The 13,397-nt window shown below is 46.8% G+C and overlaps 1 long non-coding RNA gene across 2 annotated transcripts in view; it reads right to left on the bottom strand.

Annotated features, from left to right (window-relative positions):
- The window catches only part of LOC143896803 (uncharacterized), a 216,227-nt gene that overhangs the window by 9,853 nt on the left and 192,977 nt on the right, over positions 1-13,397 (bottom strand). Inside the window, exon 3 of one of the 2 annotated variants that reach the window (XR_013256749.1) lies at positions 248-3,513. The exons of the other annotated variant lie outside the window; for it this stretch is intronic. This is a non-coding gene — a long non-coding RNA (uncharacterized LOC143896803). Of the gene's footprint in view, positions 1-247; positions 3,514-13,397 lie in introns of those variants that run through there. 2 annotated transcript variants of the gene reach the window in all.

Below are 13,397 nucleotides of genomic sequence, written 5' to 3'. Positions count from 1 at the left end.
ATAACGAGTAAAATTCTAATGACTTTAATATGCAAAGCTTTTATTTATTTTTTCATAGTGCTTGTATTTTATATATGATGAAGAAAAAGATATACTTACGTGAAATAAAAATAAATTACAGTATATGCATAAAACAATAGAAAAAAATTTAAATAACAATATTGAAATATGTTATTTTACTTTCTCTTTTTTCTTTATTTTAAATACTTTTTAAATAATATTTGAGAAGTTGGCGTTTAGCTTTTATATATTTTTGTACAGGATTAAATATTACCTACATTATATATATTGTATATATATTACTAAAGAATCGTATATTTCTAAGATGCTGTTGTATAAACTGGTACTTGATTTATAATTAAATTTCCAAAAAGAGAGAAATCTTGTGATAAAAACGGGTGGGCCTGTAGATACAACTTAAAATAGAATATCACTGATTAAAAAGTATTCCGCGGGGTACTTGCAGTCATTTAATTATTACGCGTTACCTTAAGCGACATCAAACGGATCAAGTGGGTTTGCGAAAAACGTAGTCACTGGCAAGTCGGAGAACATCTTTCAACTGCAAACGGAGTCGGTGCGCGTAGCGGCGATAAGTCTTATAAATAAGAGCGCCGGTAGGTGGCCAAGTGTTTTTCTGGGTTAGCGCGCGTTTCTTCCCTCGACTATGCTTCTTTTTGGTCTTCCTCCTTCTCCTGCTCTTTCGAACACGCGACTTCACTCTTCCCGCGTCCTTCTTCGGTTTCCTCTCCCGAGTGTCCGCGCTGCCACTCGCGCACGAAGATGCTAGGTCGAGATCACCGGCGAGAGTTTCGGGGCTAATTACGATAATGAGGCGGGCTAGAAGATCAGCCGTTCTCGCGGCGAATGCGACGAAGACGCGAGATAAGCGAGGAGATATTCTAGAGAGGGAAAGAAGCGGAGGTTATATATATATCGGATAGGCTACGCCAGTGGAAAAAGAGAGTGAAAGAAAGAGTGAGTGAGAGAGAGAGAGAGAGAGAGAGAGAGAGAGAGAGAGAGAGAGAGAGAGAGAGAGAGAGAGAGAGAGAGAGAGAGAGAGAGAGAGAGAGAGAGAGAGAGAGAGAGAGAGAGAGAGAGAGAGTCGTGTCGGTCGGCTGGCTTAGCACTTTGAGCTCGCCTCGGAAGCCGCCCTCGATCTGATAAGATAAAGCTTCGTGGCTCCACGCTCACCACCTCCCGGTTGCTCTTCGTAGGATGAATGCGTTCTCGCGCCTTTTCATTCTTACGCATCCGCGAAGCGAGCAGCGCGACAACGTTAGCTCTGTTTCGTCGGCGACGTGGCCGTCTTACCGATCGCTCGGATAGATACGATGATCTATGTCGCGCGGCTTGCTCGGACGCCTTGCCAGCGAAATCGTCGTCGTCGTATCGTTGCACTGTTCCGAAATCAGTCTTGGGAGACACGTGCGTTCGTTTTCGCGCGAGCGTCGTCGCTTCCTGGCGTCCGATTATAGCAGCTTCGAAACACCGTTGTCGCGCTAATTATCTTCATGCCGATCGCGTCGCATTTTCTGGCCCGAAGCGCCGATGGCGGTCGCTATCGCGATTACGATCGATCCGCGACTCTTCTATCTAACAGTAAATTGGTATCTATTGGTGGAGCGGAGCGCGCGAGTCTACGGTTCTGGTTCGATTTCGACAATGCGAAGTCCGAGTTTCATCACGACGAAAGTCGCGATTTCGTAACGCGTCGGTATTATTCAACGAGCGATTGCGGTCGCGCTATTTCACGTCATTAAAAGTTCGTCTCCTTTTCAGGCTGTCTTCCTCCTTAATTGTATCGAGGAGTCGGCGGTATCTCTCGCTACCTTTCGCGGTGATATGTGTCGCAGGTGTCATTGCCGGACGGGACTTTTGTCGGGGATCGATTGTACAGCAGATTAATGTTCTTGCGTAACCGATCCAAGTATCACGATGCATCCTACCGAGAGATATTAGGTCAAGTAAAGTAATCTCTTAGCAGTCACGCCAGCAGGAGCGAGGGGGAGTCCCACGCACATAAGATGGATATATATCCTGATTGGTTTTCGCTTCTACGATCACTACCCTCCGTCCTCGGAGGAGTTTTCCTGCTGCGCACCCGGGCCTAGCCCATTACCGATATTAACGCTAATTGGAGCTGCTATTGTCGCCAGATTGGTCGAAGTATTTTCTTTTAACGTCTCTCGTGAGCTACATTGATGAGAATCGGGACGATATCCAGCTTTTATTAATGAAGATAGGATTCTTATATACGTAGGAGTTTATAAGAGGAATGTTTGCCTGTTACATCGCAAAGCAATACCAATTACCAATAATTATTGATTATTTGAAAATATTATTTATATAATATTATTTTCTCGCGTGTGGAAATCTGTTCTCTTCTCGTTGTAACTCTGCTTTCGGAGAATCAGAAGTAGGATTTGAGCGAAAACGTGTCATCGGCCAACCGCCAACAATCGCGAGAGCCAGCAGCGTTGCTGACCCGGGCGCGGGCGTTTCGACATCGTTCGGCCATCTCGGGATGTCAGTCACGATCGAACGACATCCACGATCGAGCTGGTTCTCGTCACCTCTCCTCTGTTCCGTCGATCGGCCGCCGTAGTGTATTCCCGTGGCGTTCGACGAGGGACAAACATTCCCGGTAACGACCTTTCCGAGCTGAAATTCGGGCGGCGTGACGCGTAAACTTGTAAACGAGCGTGTTTAATACCGGTCTCTACGAGACCGCGCGGTCAGTCAGTTGGTGCACGCGCGCGCGCAGGTAGGTCGGCGCCGGATCAAAGGATCACATCTCTCCTACGCACATCGCGTCGTCCGCTGCCACATCGGGCTGCGCCCGGCTTCGTGATGGGCATGGGAACCGATTGCATTACGCCCGGTAACCCGTACCGGAAAAGCGGCGCGCCTCGCGAGATATCGTTTAGCCGCTTTTCGAAAGCTGCTACGCGGCGATACGGCGATACGGCGATACCCTCGAACGTACGCGTCAAAAGAGCTATTGATTTACGAAGCACCCATCGATCGCGGTTTTCTCCGTCGATCCACGAGTCGCGATTACTTTAGTCTTGAACATTCATTTAAGAATTTGTTAGGGTGTAGTAGACGTAAACGATTTATCGTGTTACAGGGGAACCGATCTTGATCGAGAAAATTATTGCGATGCGAACTATTGTGCAGAGTTTTTTTTATGCGTCTCTCTATAAGCAAGTAGCGTGTCGAGTAATAACGTCATTCGAGATTGCCGTAATTTTCCACCGCGCCGTGTATGGTTCGCGATTGCTCGAACTTGACGATTCCATGACTATTCATGAAACGCTGACGGGGTGGTTGATCCGAGGGATTGATGGACGAGTAGGGGACAATTTCATGTTTGTACGAGGCCGTACATCCGGCGGGTGATCTTGGCAGATCCGGTAGGACAATGCCGGCTCCTTTACTCCGCACCGTCCGCCTCTTCACCTCTTCACCACGCTGGCAATCCGTAAGCAGCCGCGATCCGAAAGGACCCTGGGGAACAAACAGAAGTATGATCCAACATAAAAGAGTGCCGCCACGTTGTCCTGTCAGGATTTGTCCTCGGTGTGCTCAAATTTGGATTTATGCATGGCAAAGCCTGCTCGTTTGCCACGCATGCAAATTGCTCGATGTGCCGCCATGAACATCATTCCTCGTACGCAAAGAGAATCCTACAGATTGCACACAAGACAGAAAAAAAGATGAAATCGAGACAGTAAAGAACGCATCAGACCAAAAATAAAAATGTTGCGAAAGATGATTTTTCTAGCCAGTCGTAAACCTTAGAAAATCATATATATCCCGATATCCGGCGTCTTTTAAAAAATAAAATGGCTAGCAATAGTTTAGTTTAGAAAAAGAAAAAATTTTGCAGATATTTAATGAAATTTTAGCGCACCGAGAGCGAATTTTTTCATCGAAAGTATAGGATTCTATCGTATCTCTGTATTCACGAGTTTATCCGAATTTTCGGGTTTGCATCTCTTTCAGAGGGAATCGTAGATAGTTTATTGTCAGCTCGATATTCTTTCTCAGCGGTAGCATTCACGTGATCGTGGTATCGATGCGGCGCGGGCCTCCGATATGCCGGGAGGTAAGTGTTTGCACTGGTTAGGGTTACGTCCGAGGTACGTTTGACGTAGAGATTGGTCAGTTTGGCGGCGCAAAACTAGGTTCGTTAGCTGATTGAGTTAGCCCGCTCTCTCGCGGTCAGCACTGATTAGAACAAACTGACCGGCCTACGCAGCTTGATTGCGGAACAAGGATGGACGGATGGACGTCGCGTTCATTCGCGTACGGTATGTAGAGAGAAAGGTAGAGAGACGAAAGATGACGAGAAGAGAGAGAGAGAGAGAAATGGCGATAGAGGGACGAGAGGAAGAGAGAATCAATGGGATTTGTCGGGTAGTCGTGACCACGACCGGTTGTTTTCGGATTTCGTTCCGCCTATTGCGGTAGCGGAGCGGAGCGGAGCACGAACGATACGATACTCTGCTATCTACGTGAGCGGACTGCCAACGGCGACGCCGTTCGCAATACCGGACTATCGGAGATGGCCGACTTGACTAATTGGCAATACTTCCTCCCGAATGACCATAAACGACGCTCGCCACCGAGCCGTGCCACCGAGGATTAACCGCGAAGATGTAACCCCACTAGAGAGTCGTTATTTCATCGAGGAGCATGATTTGCGGCGAGTATCCGCGGTATAGCTTGCACAGGTGATGTTAGGTAGACAAAACATTGCAAAAGATTCGTCAAAGGCTAATTAAAAGAAAGTTTTTGATATATTTTACTGATTTATTCCATTTCCAATGTGAGCACACGAAAAAAAGACCAGTTATTTCGACATATAATGGAAAAAGTTTACACGATTCTTAAGTTCGAAATATCTAAAACGTATTAATGTCTATTAATCAACAATATCAATCATCTTTTTCTTGCACTAACAATAAGTAAGGAGAATAGATTGCGTTCAGGCTGCGTGTTTCTCGAATTTAACAATTAGCTAGAGGCAAAAGACGCGAATAAAGTAAGCATCTTTGTTTTGTAAAAATAGTAAAGAGAGAATGGAATGAGACAGGTCTTTGGCGACCATGTTCCTCGAGAGACAGCCTGGTAGAGGCGAAATAAGAGCTAAAGAGAGAGGAAGAGAGTAAGCAAAAGAAAGAGAGAGAGAGAGAGAGAGAGAATGGAGTAGAGTGCACCCCTCGTTAGGAGACGAGGTAGAAGCTGAGAGGTTCGCCAAAGAGCGATGCACTCGAGACCTGCATCCCCCAACTGGCGATGAAAAAACATGGCCGACAACTCGAGTCAGCCGAAAGGTCTTCCATCGTATCCGTTACCTATCGACTATCTGTCACCGCGCAAGCTCAGCGAAAAAAGCTTTGGAAAAATATATAATATATTATAATAATATTCAACTTAATTTTTAAGTTAATGTAATAGGGTAAATTAATATATACCAGCGTAGTGAAATGATAATATAAAAAATTGCGATAACTTGGTACAAATAATTATTTGATATGTAGTATGACCGAATTGGAACTCTTCAACGTATTTATTTATTACCACAAATGTGTGTTTGTATTTAATCTTAAATAATTAATCACGCGAGAGATATACGCGCTTATTTGTAAAGTATATTAGCAAGCATAATGATCTGGCACTTTTGACTCTTCCTATTATCGAGCAAGAAGCCTCATTGTCGCCGAATTAGCGTTCTCGTCCGCGCCTTTTCTTTTTACGCAGGCGTTTACGAGCGGTCAGTCCCATTATCGTGAGGCCCCATTCAGCTTCGCCTCTGCCACTATTTTCTTTCTCTCTCTTGCGGCACGCGGGCCTAGTTTTCATTCATCTCCAGTCTGCTGATGGCCTCGCTGACCTCGACGTGGACCCGAGATGAATATTACGTTCGCCGCAATACGCCCTTCATTCGCCCTCCGTCTCGCTCCTTCTCTCGCGCGGGGGACCGCTCGCCTTTCATCTCCTTCTTCTTTTTCTCGTCCGCGACCACGAATCTTTTTCTGATTTTTTCTAGGCGCGACAGAAAGAAACGTTCCCAGGAAGATCCGTATCTAAGGGATACGTGCCACGAGGCTAAATCGTTTGACAGCGTCTCGTGTTGCATTTTGCTGCATTTTATTTCCATTCTCGTCGGCCGATGCCCTCTTAAGACATCTTCCGCAGAATTCTTCAAAAGTTCCGCGCGACGCGTAAAATATAGTCCTCTATTGAGAATTACGCGCGCGGCGCATAACTAAAGCTCGTTCGTGAAAAATTTAAGAATGCCATTAAGCGAACATGTTTAGACATTACAACTCTATTCATAGAGTCTCACAATCAGATTGAGAGGCTAAATAGTAAGAGGCCAGAGATGGTCAAAATTTCTCTTCACAAGAAAAGAAAAAAGTTTAATGGCAACGCAAATTACTCTTCGCGATTGAGAGTCTCAATTCAATTTGAGGGTATGTCCACATTTCGACGTTCTTTTTGAGTGCAATGCGCGGCGCACAATTTGTTCGCTAAATTCTAAGAAAGGAGCGTCATTCAAACGCGGCAGGAACCGTGGCGCATCTGGAGTACGTGATGCGCTTCTGTAACGTTCGAATCATCGAGAGGAAGGGACAGTCGAAAGAAGCAAAGCGAAACTCCGAATCAGGAGCAAAAAGAAATACACGATTGTTACGATGCATGGCGTGGAAAATCGCTGTAGCCACGTGTAGGCGAACGCTGATTAGGGCCAATTATGTTACTACGTCATCTTTAATTACGAATAGGAAAGAAATCGAAATGTCTAAGGTATATCTACGAAGCGATGCACTCGATCTTATCTCTCCTGCCGATTGTATTCCGACAATTATATCGTAGCGTAATATCTTTATAACCGCGGCGCATGTGTACGTGTGTTTAACCGACGCAATACGTTTCCGCTGTCAGCATCAGATTAGTCATAAACGAGGTTTAGACACCTGAATCGAAAACAGAGTGGCCTGATGTAGCGAAGTCTGTTGCGAAGGAAGAAGTAAGGAGGAGAAAATGAGGAGGAGGAGGTGGTGGTGGTGGTGGCGATGGCGGTGGAGAAAGGAGATGAGCAGAACGATGTAAAGAAGAAGAGAGAGAGGAGGAGGTGGGCCCCCGGAGGCGGGGGGGGGGCAAGAGTATAAACAAGAGACGGTCCCCGGCCACCCAGCTAGCAGCCTCCTCTCGCTCTTCGTCGTTCTTCTGGCCCGACTTCTTCGTTCTTCTCTTCCTCTTTCTTGACCTCCTCTCCCCTCGCCCTCCTTTCCATCTCGCCACCAAGTACTCCTCCTCCCGCTGGCTGCGCTCGATATTCAAACTAATAAATTAGGAGGCCCTCCGGGGCCGGGCCCGCGTATGAATCATCTAAAACAATGGAATGCAGACTAAGATGGCGCCTCCGAGTCGTCGATCTCGCTCTCTCCTCCTCTCGTCACGGATCTCCTCTCGGATCGTCGCTCTTTCTTTCTCTCTTCCTCTTCTCCCGAGGCTCGTGGGATATACAAAACGGCGGTGCAGACTCTCACTGACAGCGCGACGACAGACAGTCCGTCCGTACTTGGTATCGGGAGGTCCTTTTGTCTCCGCCATGACAGTGGTTCTCATCGGCCGGTGGCGGGGCCCGTCCTGTCCCGTCCGCCGCGAGGCCCATAAATCACGCGATCGAGCGTCGCGCCGTGAACCCTTTACAAGGTCCCTCTACGAAGCAGCAGCGTCTTTACCGAGATGCAGACTCCTCTTTTTCCGACATTCGCGACTGGAAGGATAGATAGGAGATTTACTTCGAGCACCGGGGGGACAAGTTCTCCCCAGAGGTTTACACGCGAGTGTCTGTCAACCCCGCGAGCAGTTACACGGCGAAACGTAATAGCGTTCCTACCAATTGAGCCGGTGAGATCACAAAAGGACCCGACTCGCGTATTTGAAATCTTATAGGTATAATAATGTAAAGAGAGATAAATACTTGAAATATTAGCTGATAGAGAGGGAGAGAGCTAAAAAGTAATTGCTTTAAAAATAAAATACACACAATGATAATGATAAAAATAATATATTAAATGACGTAACTTTTACAAGTAATCAGAAAGATAAAATTATTTTAGTGAGTCAGCGTGTATTTCGCAAATAGTTTGTATATTATGCAATGTGACATAACATTCAATCGAATACCGAGTACTTGCTTCGAGACAGTTCAGGCTAAAATTAATAGATTAATAGGTAGATCGTCCCGTTATTGATGTTATTTCGCAATTATCTAATTAAACACGTAACAGTCATACATGATGATCGACACCGCCTGTTACGGATGAGATCATTCTCGCTGCGATCCATGATTTCGATTACATGCGAAAATGTGTATGTTGATCAAGCCGGCGAAGTAGAACCCGTGTCCTCGTTGCTAACATCGTAGAAAGTGATACGTGGGATGTTGACTGGCGCGCCGCGGCCAGTGGAGAGATAAATCAAACGCAAAAACTATATCGCAGATCGCGGATAACGCGAACCTTTTATGACGGGGCATAATTTATAGTCTTATCCATCGCCAGATGCGTGCAGTGAGATTCTATTGAAAAAAAGGGCGAACGAAGAATCGGCAGAATCCTCTATTTTTTTTTCTTTAAATTCTATTTTTCAGTTACTTGAAGAAATTCTATTTCACGTAAGACATAGCAACGGCAATTATTTAATATATTTCAATGTTACACGTAACATGTCATTGCTGTTTTTGCGTTACACGACAGATCGGTCGAAGTCGAAGAGTATTAAAGCCGTCCGTCACGTAGACACTCGATTTTCGGTAACGACGGTTAGTCCATCGAGGCAGAACGATGGGTCGATTGTGTTTAGCGCCGATGGTGCGCGGGTGGCGTGCGCGCGCTAAGAGCGGACCAAAAATAAATCATGCCACCCGCGCGGCCGCCGGCGATCATCCCCCTGCGAAGCGTGACCGTGTTGGCCAACAATGACCATTGTCCGGCCGATACGCGGCCACTCGAAATCATCTCCGGTCACAAGTCATTACCTTTTCATTTTAAAGCACCCCCTACCACGTCGGCCGGCTGCTAGCTTTCACGGGAAACGGGAAACGCACGAGGGGAGGGAGGGACGTAACGCACGCCGAAGCGCGCGCGCGCGGGGATGATTTCGCTCGGAATCCGCCGCCGCGTTCGTGCGGCTGACGCCGTTAAATGAACAGACATGCGGATGTATTTTTGTCACGTGCGAGGGAGTAATTAACGCGCCGTTAATCGCGTTCAACGTAAATGCATCGTGCGCGAGCGCGATCATCGTCTCATGGTCATAACTCACCAGAGGATCGCTATCGTTTAATGAAGCGTCCTAGAAGCCTCCTGGCTGTCGTTTTGATAATACGCCCTCGTTCGGATCGATCAATTAATTGCGAATCGGTTCTAGTTCGATTCGCGTCACGAAACGTCGCAGTCGCGTCGCATCAGGCTTCTCACCATCTCGAGCACCATCTTAACATTCGTATTGTGAGGATCTCTAAATAAAATACACACAGAAGGTAATAGTTAAAATACAGTTATAAGACAGATTACACTGACATTGCTTTTGCCGAGAGAGGGATACTTTCTAATTACTTCTACGTCCGTTAGAGCACTGAAGTCCATTACAAAATTTTCAATTAGTCGTACGTTATTATCGTCGTTACGTTCTTTTAATCTACCTGTGGGGACAATGTTCCGCGTGACGCGGAATTAAAACGCAGAAATCCGCGCCGGCGAAACCGCAGACACCCCGAGATCGAGGAGCGGCGAAAGACGACGACGACGGTTTCACGACGGACGGACGAACAACGGATAACCATAGAAATTATGCGCGGACGCTGCTTAACCGTAACTGCGGTCGATCCGCAACGGCCTTCGTCGCGGCAACATAGTGACCAATTTCACCCGAACCACTGTCATCGCCGCGCACCGGACCATGGCGAATAGTCGCTTCTTTTGCCGCGCGGATGTCGTGAAAATAACTATGCGTGGCCGTACGCCGATTCGAAAGAGCCTGGTGCTTATACGCGATGGCCTCCCGCCGCCGGTCGTCGGGACATCGGCAGATACCGACCGTGAAATTCATGGTCTGCGCGATTCTTAAAACGAACGTCTCCCATTTCATTTCCCCCGTTCGCCCTTCCTGCCTTCACCTTTCCCTTCGCGTCCTTTTTGTTCGCGGTTCGAGAATTCAATTAGTCCGAGAATTACGTTTAATCGAGACCATCCGATATACGCCTCGCGTTATTGAGCTGAAAATCAGTAGGTCTTGAAGCGATGTCCCTCTTTTAATTTTTTTCGTTTTTCATGCGAATTTTAGTGAACGTTTGAACGCAGCACGACGCCGTATATTTCGCGTTTTACGTTATTTTCTCAGACGGCAAAGAATCGCAAGTTGGATTTCTACGTAACGGATGCAAACACCTCGGCGCGGACGACGCGACGCAACGCGAGGCGACGCGCGACGTTTCCGCAAATCGCGAATCCGCGAAACGATTTCGCTCGTGTCCGCGGCACTTCCTGGCAGCGTCGTCGGCGTCTCCATCCTGTCGCATAATGGGATAGCGGCAGCGGTTGTTTCACGAGTTGTTCACATGCGGAAAACCGTGGAGGAAGGGGCGTGACGGCGCGTCGCGTCGCGTTGCATCGCCTCGCCTCGCCTCGCCTCGCGTCGTCCACAAATGACATTATAATCGCCGGGAAGATTTTTCGTCGCGTAGTCGCCAAATGACCGTCGTATACACGCGTATGGATGACGCGCACACGTGTAAGCGCGTGCACATATATATATAGTTGTATAACGAGCGAGGTATAACCTGGCCACGGCCCGTTTAATTCGATATTCCAAGGGGGTGGAGCCACGAAAAAGGCAGCGCGCAGAGAGGAGCTTTTTTTCGAGCCCCGCTAATGAATCGACAATTTACGAGAGTTTCACGGCTCGCTGGAGCTTGTGTGCTTTGGCATGGTCAGGACTATCTCCTTCTTTATCTCTTCCTCCCTTTCTCTTTCTCTCTCTCTCTCTCTCTCTCTTTCTCTCCGTGTGTGTGATCTCCGTTTCTCTTTTCCCGTCAGCCAGGGCTTTTTTTTCACCGCGCGCGCGCGCGCGCGTAGCCGCGCGTTTTCTCCGTTCTCGAGAGAAAGGGACCAAGGATCTTGGGAAGAAACCCAAAAGAAATTGTCAGTGATCGATGGCCGCGAGGAGGCCACCGAAAAAGAGCGTGATTCTGCGACGAGGAAAAATGCCTGGGAGTCGAAAATTTTCGCTGAAGAGATTTCCACCACGGTACACGAGAGACTTCCATTTCACGAGACGCGAGGATGATCGATACGGGAGCGTCAGTGGCACCGGCTAGACGCTTCCATCGTTTGGCGCAGATTGCTCCGGAACTGTCGTCACTCTTCGCGTGGCTTAGGTTCATACTTCATTGCGCTCGTATTTCCTCTTTTCATATCTGTTCTAAATAACAAACAATTCAAAGTATCTTTCTGGCGAACAATTGCGGCTACGTGACGCTTCTTCCGGGTTCGGTATTTCTTTTCCCTCGAGTGAAGCCATTTGGCTCTCGAATCCGGAAGGCGATGATTTCGGCGCGAAAAATTGTTCGACGATCGCCTCCAGTGCATGGATACCTGAAAGGTGCGTACAATGTCTCGCCATCTGCGACTTCCTCGTCAATAAAAACGGCACCGCAGCGCAACACGCTCGCGTGACGTAATAATAATGGTTCTAGTTTCGTTGCGCAGACAGCCGCGGCACGACAAAAGGCCCAGCATGTCGTTTCTGCGGTTTTGCGGGCGCCGAGCAGTCCGTAGACGCGCGCCACGAAATTTTGAGGTTCTCGTGGACGGGAGGGAGGAAAGGGGGGGAAGAAACGGGCCCTAAACTGCGGACCCGTCACTTTAAGCTGTCTCTCACAACATCTGACCTGTTTCGTCGTAAAAGTAAATTAAATGCATCATGAAAATTTTCACGAAAATTATATGGTTGATATTTTGATACTGAGTAAGTAACTATGTTGAAGATTAATTTTACATTAAAAGAACATAATATACGGCACATATGTGCTCGATTCAATATTGTAAATTACGACACTAATCAAATCGTGTTCTATATGTGAAGGAAGCTGAAATCCAGTATGTAGCGCGTGCATTGAGCATTAAACTACCGTTGCTTCCGGTGGATCCCGACGTTTTTGTCTTTAAATCGTGCACGCTCCAAACATCCGCGTTCGCGCAATTTGACGTCTGCTACACCGGTATACCAGATCCGTTTCTCGAGCTTTTGGATCTTGAGTCATTGGTCGGACGGCCAATATACTCGGTCAGTATAAGAATGAATGCCCACTCGATAAACCGGAAGGATACTGCGGTACTTCTTCCGAGAACGTGATTCTTGACGTTGCGTATACTCGTAACTGTTGCAACTCGGTCAAATTTCCGGTAAAATGTCATCTCTTCTTTTGAGCATGTGAACCTTTCGTGTTTTATCTTAAATTCACATGATTATAAAAATTGAAATCAATAAAACAAAAACAGCCTTCATAATCATCGTGTCTGATGCGATCTCGTTAAAAATCGTGCCAAATAAGATTTAACAAAGTATAAAATTCGTAGAAAATGATACGTGATATGATTTTTTCTTCCCGAAGTATTAAGCGTGCGTAACGAACGGCGCGGGATGGCCGAAAAACACAAGGGTGGAAAGAAAGAATTAATATCTCGCGTCGGAGTGCAAGCCGTGTAATCTTTGTCCCGTGACGACGACGGCCGGCTTTTTCGGGTTTTTCCTGCCGGTGAAAAACTTGGGAGCCGTGAAATTAAAAATTCATCTACCCCGCGTGGTCTCGCTTAAGGGCGTGCCGCTGTCGTTCGTGAAAAATTGGCGGGCATTTATTTTCTCGTTAAGGACCCATGGAGAGGATTGGAGTCTCCTCGGTGTCCTGCTCGTGTCCCCGTGACCCGATACTATTAATTTCGTCCTTGTTTCGTCCCAACGGGAAGGGGAAAGCGCGGAAAAAAAATGCTAATGAAAAGTTCTGTCGTCGCGCAATCTATTTTTGTCGGTCAATTCGAAACTTTCTTTAAACACCTAAAAAGAGTTTTTTTTTATATTTATTTTAGAGATTTATTTAATATTTTGTACATTTTGTGTGTGATGTAAAAAAGATTTACGAATTTTTTTGCTTTTCTTTGAAATCTTCAATGTGCCTGAAATAAGCGATATAACTATTTAGTGTATAAGAGGAAGTATGTGTGAATTATCTTGATACAAAAATTGTACATTTGTGCAACAGCATGTCATATCCACTTCCTGTGAGGAAGGCGAGGGTCGGCCGAGACCTAGTT

Source organism: Temnothorax americanus, unplaced genomic scaffold, assembly GCF_048541705.1.
Source record: "Temnothorax americanus isolate GAGA-0224 unplaced genomic scaffold, ASM4854170v1 Scaffold2, whole genome shotgun sequence".
Taxonomy (NCBI): Eukaryota; Metazoa; Arthropoda; class Insecta; order Hymenoptera; family Formicidae; genus Temnothorax; species Temnothorax americanus.
Note: the sequence above shows the minus strand (reverse complement) of the source record. Positions and strands in the feature narration are given on the sequence as shown.